This window comes from Rattus norvegicus, chromosome 1 (genome assembly GCF_021556685.1).
Source record: "Rattus norvegicus strain SHRSP/BbbUtx chromosome 1, alternate assembly SHRSP_T2T, whole genome shotgun sequence".
NCBI classification, from domain to species: Eukaryota; Metazoa; Chordata; class Mammalia; order Rodentia; family Muridae; genus Rattus; species Rattus norvegicus.
In genome coordinates this window covers 180,060,529-180,068,179 of record NC_141534.1, presented here as the reverse complement: position 1 = coordinate 180,068,179, position 7,651 = coordinate 180,060,529, and positions in this window count along the sequence as shown.

Genomic DNA, 7,651 nt, shown 5'->3' with positions numbered 1-7,651 from the left:
GCTCTATCGCAGGACACTTACCCTGTGCCTTATCATGTGTTGGCTCACCCTAAAGACTGGTTCTTTACCTAGGTGCCTTCTCCTGCATTCTCAGAGGGGTGACCTCCTCCTAGATAATAATAACACAGACCCTGATGGGCATTTTAGCCAGTGGCGAAGGTCTAATTGCTGACCTAGATTCTGGATCTTCCTCCAGGCTGGTCTCCTTCCTTTCCTCAGCCCACAGATCCATTTGCATACCCCTCGACCTGGGTACGGAGGTTTGCCCTGCCCACTGGTCAGGATGAGTTTGGAAGTTGTTTTTCTACCTCTATATTTTCCCTGTTTCCTTTGGATGACTAAATCCCTTATCTTCGAATAGTTTCTCTAGCCCCAGCCCACCCAGTACAGATGCATGGACTTTTAAGGATCTAGATCTTAGGTAGGCATAGTGTGGCACCCACCTCCAACCCAGTGCTCAGGGGCAGAGGTGGGGCAATCTCTGAGTTCAAGGACAGCCTAGTACACAGTATGAGTTCCAGGGCAGCCAGGGCTCCATGGAAACAACCTAACTTAACAGAACAGACCAAACCAAACTAAATCAGAACAAGCCAAGCCAAGCCAAGCCAAACCAAACCAAACCAAATAAAAAAGAATCTAGCTCTTGCTAGTGGTATGGTCTTGGGAAAGAAACATAACCTTAACACGTTTGTGTATCTGTATTTTCTCATCTACAATTGGAAACTAGGTGAGACCATCCATGTAAATTAGCTCAACACCCAGCACACAGATACCAATGACAGGCAATGGGCGAAAGGCAATTTGATCTTTGTGTGAAGAGGAGGGAATGGTGGGGGGGATGGGGAATGGGGCACAGAGCTTGGCTTTTTGTTCACAGTTCTCATTGGTCCCTGGATAGCTGGGGTGATGCCTCTCCTCCACCCAGCCTTGGATGTTTCCCAGCTGGTACACAGAACCCAAAGAGGTACGGGTAGGGCTCTGGGGCAGAATGACAAAGGTTATACTTTCAGGTGTTGGGCAGAATGGTCCAAGGGCTCAACCATCTCCTGGACCAAAGATACAGGAGCTACTCAAAACTCCAGACTAGAGGCTCTGGACAGAAATACCAGCCGTGGAGAGGAGAAGGTGTGGGAAAGGATGAGAGTCTAGGTGAGAACAGAGGAAACAGGGGTGGGAACACCCACCGAGAGAGGCAGAGGCAGCGACTAAAGGCTCTTCTGGGCAAGGACAAAGTTTATGAGAGCCGGATGCCCTCCTATTCTACTCCGCCAAGCTCACAGGCAGGGCTGAGCTGGGATTGAGCTGTTTACTCAGTGTCAGCCTCGTTAGCTTCAGCCCTCCAAGGCCTTGCCAAGCTCTAATTACACTTCCCATTAGAAACACACGTCTGTCCACCTCACCAAGAAGGAGGTGATAAAGAACAAGGAGCCTGGAGATCGGATCTGCCTCTGATCCTGGAGGCTATTGGCACAGCACACACTCCCTCGAGATCGGCAGCAGAAAGGACGGACCTGCTAAGTTCTTAAACCTGGAACCAAAAGGCACAAAACAAGTTCCTAGGATCTTGTTCCTCTCTCTGGTCTCGGAAATGTCAACTCCTGCAGAATTTATCTGGAAAAGAATTTCAACTACAGCCACGTGAGAGGCAGTTGAGGGTGCTACAACTGAGGATCCTGCCGGGAAGGCGACTGGGAGATTCCAGTTCAAGGACAGCACGGTCTTCTGCCTCCCAGTTCGAACAAGTGGAAGACCTCAACCATCATCAGTATCACCCGTCATAACACCTCCATCCTCAGCACAGGATGATGCGGGGTCATCCCGCTGGTGCTCCAAGTTTCTTGCCCATGGTGTGCCTTCTTTGTGTGGCACTAGTTCAAACCTCAGCTCCTCAAATAGTGGGTCCTGAGTGTAGGGGCTGTGAAACTTAGCCACAATATGGTGTGTTTGAATATATAATGAACAAACAATTAATTCAAAGTCAAACACTTTGACTTTACACACACATGCACACACACACACACACACACACACACACACACACACACACAGAGTTTTTTTAAGTTGTTCAGTTAATTCATTTTGCACTGAGTTCTGACATAGCCCTGAACATACCACTGCCATTTAATACTACATATTTACGCAAAGCAATGGTTTCAGCATTTGACAATTATAAAGCCAAGACGTCAGGAAGTGCTGAAAAAAATTGATGATTCTCTGTGTCCTGAATAACCAAATATTCAGCCACAATTTAATTTTCCACATAGAAATAAACACACCTGTTTCGTTAGTATGCAAATTTCTGTCTTTAATAAGTGATAAAATTATGCGCATACTAGAGAATTGTTTTAAGATAAATTTCTTTGTGATTTGTCATCAGTAATTGTTTGATTTGTGCACCTTTTCTCCATATTTAAGTATTCCATTTGTGGCCGTTGCTGATAGCACACAGTCAAGAGGGTTGGATGAGGGAATGAAGGCTTGGTTGTACAAAGGACAGAGTTTGGGCCCTCAGAATTACCAGGACCAGCTGCAGCAGCCTGGAGCTGGGCTCCATAGAGCTCTGCTCTGCCTGCCTAACCAGGTAAAGTGGCCTCTGCCTGACACTCTTTACAGTGTTTTTAGATATTAACTGTGCATAAGAACCATGAAGAAACGCTAGAAATGAACTGCCATAGAGCTTAGCTGGGACGGGAGGGAGATTTGGTATTTATGCTGTTTTGTTCTGTTCTGGTGTGTGTGTGTGTGTGTGTGTGTGTGTGTGTGTGTGTGTGTGTGTGTGTGTTTTTCTGTGTCTGTGTGTCTGTGTGTGTCAGTGTTTGTGTGTCTGTGTCTGTGTGTGTTTGTCTGTATGTGTGTGTGCCTGTGTGTGTCAGTGTTTATGTGTTAGTGTTTGTGTGTATCTGTGTGTCTCTGTGTGCGTGTCTGTATGTGTATATGAACCACATGTGGCCTGTGAGGCTTAGACATTGATGTCAAGATGTCGTTCCTTTATCTCCTCCCCATCTTAATTTTCAAGGTAGTGTCTCAGCCTCTTACTGAACCAAAAGCTTGCCATTTTGCCTGGACTGGCTAGCAGCAGGCTCCTGGGATCTATCTGTCCCTACCCCTTCCTGACCCTTGCTGGGGTTACCCAGGCATGTGAAATCCATGTCTAGCTTTGATATGGGACCTGGAGATCTGAACTCAGGTCCTCATGCTTGCTCGGGTCACACTGAGCCATCCACTCCAGCCTCGCATTTGCCTGTTTTTGAAATAGTTAACGATTGCTAATTGCCCTGCTGATTCTAATCGGAGCTGAGCTGGAGCAGGGTGAGGGAATGGGAGAAGGAGGTGTGACAAACAGGCTAGGGTGGGGGACAAGTTCACCTGGATTCCTGAAGAGCCAAAGTGATTTGTGTCTACTTATGAACACTTAAGAGCTAAGGTGTGGGCTTTTTCTTCTCAAGTACTCAAAGCCTATGGCCTCTTCTGCCTAGACCTAAAGACCTCACACACACAGATGCACAGGCACACGCACGCACATGCACACACACACAGGCACAGGCACACGCACAGGCACACGCACACAGGCACAGGCACAAGCACACAGGCACAGGCACACGCACACAGGCACAGGCACAGGCACAGGCACAAGCACACACGCACAGGCACACGCACGCGCGCACTCCAGCAGTCTGCCTAGGCTTGCTGTACCTGCTGCTCTGCTACATGAGACCCCAGATGAGGACTATAGGTGGGTTCACCTGGTTGAAGTTCCTCTTCTGAATACTACCTAGGAGGATATGTTACCAAGGACCACAAATTAAAGGCAACACATAGTCCGTCACTATGAAATGAGCCCACACTGTGGAGTAAACTATGAATTGTGTTTATAAGCATACACTTACAGTCCCCCCCCCCCACCTGGGTCAGTGGCAAAGCCCTGTCACCACTCAGAACTCTGCTTCTGCAAACTGGTCCATGGTTGTTCAAACAGAAAATCATTTAGGCTTCTTCACCCATTCCTTGAGTCATACCAGCTTCCCCTCAGGACTCTCTGGCTACTCTCGTGGGCCTAACGGATTTGCTCTGATCTAAAACTTGGCATGTTTAATCTCACATTCATGTCAGAGGCCCTCCCGCCTACTGCTGTAAATACTCAAAGCTCAGAGCAGAGATACCATAGCTGGGATGGAGGTTTGGGTAGGAGTGCTGGGCTCCTCTCCTCTTCCTCACTTTCCCTCCTTCCTGCTGTTCTTGCCTCCAGGGCTAGGCAGGGAAGTTTACCTCTGTTTTTACCCCTTTCTGCAGAAGCCCTCCTTTTTCCAGCTACCTCTCCAGGAGCCACAGGTATTCAAAGCATACTCTATGACAGGGCCATGGGTTCTTGGATGGGGGGGGGGCACCTCCTAGTCACTGCAAGTTCCTCAGAAACGTCACCCAACATCACCCTGACAGCCTTCCTTGTCGAGCCTCCACTGGCAGGCCTCAACCCCATCTGTCCTTGTTATCTTCATGAAGCATGGGTTAGGTTGGGTTTTGTTTGTTTTTTTCATTTGTTCTCTGAAACAAGGTCCCATATAGCTCAGGCTATATACCTCTCTATGTAACCAGAGTGACCTCGAATTCCTGATCTCCCTGCCTCCACCTGTGAGTAGTAAAATTACAAAATGTGTGCCGTGGCCCCAGATTTATGCAGTACTGAGCTTTGAACTCAGGAATCTGAGCACACCAGGCAAGCACTCTCTAACAACTCCCCCATCCTAAAAGGAAAAAATGCACACTTCCTTTTACACAAAAGCTGGCCTGTTTTCCACTCACTTTCTGAACGGTGGATTAGTGAGAGAGTTCAGCACCCTCTAGCCCTAAACTTTTTAGGGGGTGAGGCTGGAAGGACGCCCTATCTTTGTTCAGAAAACCCCCAAACTCCAGGGACCTAATAATTCCAGGTGGCTTCACAGTGTCTGCAGCTCCTGATGACTGAGATTTCTGCCCAGTGTTTTTCCAGAGTTAGTGTCTGTCAGCCCCTCCCTGGGTGTGGATCTAACAGGAAATGGACACACCAAGGCACTTCCTGTGAAGCTGACAGTCTTTTATCTCAGCACCTCTCCTAAACGGCCGCATTCACATTTCTTACCTGTAACTCTGGATAAGTTAACATTTGCTAGATCTATTTTTGCTAATCTTTGGGAATTCCAGTAGGGTATGGATATGCATGGCACCTTGAAGTCAATAATATGTTATCCAAAATCTATGCAAACTATGTAACTAAGTATATATGAGCACTTTGGACACCTGTGACTTCAACCTGTGGCTCATTGGTCGAATTTTTGGGTCAATCAGGGATTTCATTTGACAGTATTTTATACCACTAGCTTTGATGCCCTGGGACCCTCAAACAAAAATCTAAGTGATGATCAGTGCTGACTCTCCCAGACTCTCATGCCAGGCTGTCATGTTGCTTGTGCATTGACTGGGGACATCTGTCACCCACCACAATCAGAATCCCAGTAACTCTGGTGACTTGTCTCTCACTGGGAGATACTCTGAACCTACATTCTGCTGCTCAAGCTTCTTAGCCCCAGGGCTTTTAGGTGGCATTTTGATTCTGTTGCTTTATTAAGGTCTCTTGCTAGGTGGACCACCATAAAGATGATGGTGCAGCTCTCCGTAATAGATCTCTGTGCATCTTCTTAGACCTAGACAAGGAAGAGGGGAAACCTTGGGGTGGGGAGTGTCTTGAGCTGAATGACCCCATCTACAATCTCTTCACAAGGGCTACTTGCTTGTCTCTGGGCTGCCCAGTGTCAGCCAGCGGCAGCACTCACGGGACCCATTTCTTGTCTGACCTGAACATTGCTTACCTCCTGTTTCATACTCACTTTCTTGTGGGTGGTATGCCTCTCCCACACCTCTCTCTCTCTCTCTCTCTCTCTCTCTCTCTCTCTCTCTCTCTCCTCTCTCTCTCTCTCTCTCTCTCTCTCTCTCTCTCTCTCTCTCTCCCCCCCCCCCGTCTCTGTTTCTGTCTCTGCCACCCCACCCCATCCTCTCCCAGTTTCTGTTGTCTCTTTTTGTTTGATGTTTTTTCCCTCCTTTCCCCACCTGTGTCTAAGTGACTCAGTGAGACCAGAGACCCTGAAGGGGCCTGTCTAGAAGCTCCAGGTGATTGTACCAGTGGTTTTGTTTCTCCTGGCTGCAGGCCACATGCATGCCAAAGTCACCCTGGCAAAGGCTGTGAGTGTCTCACCTGTAGCTGCTCTGCCCTTTCTCTCTCTGTGCTTGCTAACCTACTTCCAAGTGCAGCACCTAGGCCTTGCGCCCGAGGCTTCCTCCAGCTGCGTGAGCACACCTGGAGCAGGCCAGGTGCAGAGAACCAACACCCTCCCTTCCCTGCAGCAGCAGCCTGCAGGAGCTGGTGGCCAAAAGGCCCAGTGCCCTTGTTCCTCTGGCATGCAGGGTGCTATCAGCTCACGACATGCTTCCAGAGAAATCCAAACTCAAGTTCTCTAAGTCGATTAAGAAACTAACATGAAAATATAGATGGCTCAAAAGACTCTCTGGCTCAGGCCAGCTTCCAGCACAGACACATTCCCACCTCAGCTCTCAAGCTGCGTATATAGACAGGGAATCTTGCAACCTAGAAGCAGGCAGCTAAGAAAGGACCAGAAGAGTGTGCCCTCTCATTCCCCCTTCCTCCCCTGTTACTTCATTTGACTTCTTGCCTTTTCCCTACCTCTAGAGGCTGGAAGCTAGTACTTCTCTTTCTGCCTACAGCCCCAGTCTGGTGCTGGCCTGTCTGAGGGGTTGTCTGCAACCCCTTTCTAATTCTGAGAGCCAGCCTATCATTGCCTGTGGCCCATTTCACCATGCCAACAATTGTCTTAGGCCTTTGGAAGGAAGTCAGCAAAACCATTCACTGACTAAAGACTGCTCCCAGGAAACAGACCCAAAGTTAAGCCTACACACTCTTCTCTCTTGTCAAATGACAGGCAATCCTTTATCTCTGTCAGCTGTGTCAATCAAAGTAATGACTAATTCGTTATTTAATATTGGCAAGCCTGACTTAAGGGCCTCAAATGAAGCCAAGAAAATACAAACTACAGCAGTGATGGGTCCTAGTGAAAGCATTGCCCCATCCTGCCTCCAAGCCTGTCAGAACTGTGTGTGTGTGTGTGTGTGTGTGTGTGTGTGTGTGTGTGTGTGTGTGTGTTCACATTCCTAAGGTTATGCAAAACTCTACCCACTGACTTGGGTGGGTGTGGCCTGAAGGGAAAAGACTTGTCCTTGCAGCAAAGTTACACCCATTAAAAACCAATGTTAGCTGGAAAGAATGGTAACCCCAAGGTTCAGAGACTGGAGGGTGCTGTGATACACAGACTGTTCTCCAGCCATGATTGGCATCCTGAAACTAGAGTGCACTTGACAGCTTGCACAAGATCAGTTCTATTGAGATTCTCTCAGGTGGCTTGTGAGTACTCCCCTTCCTGAGGGGAGTAACGATAAGGAATTAGCTATTGCTGGGAGGGATGGAGGGGCCACTCTTCTTGGGTGGTGTGGCTGCCTATAAATTGACCTATAAATTATCCCTCAGCCACGATCCTATAAAGAACCCTAATTAAATTCATTGGTTCAGCAAGCTAGACGTAGGCAGAATCATTTCTTGGTTCTGTTG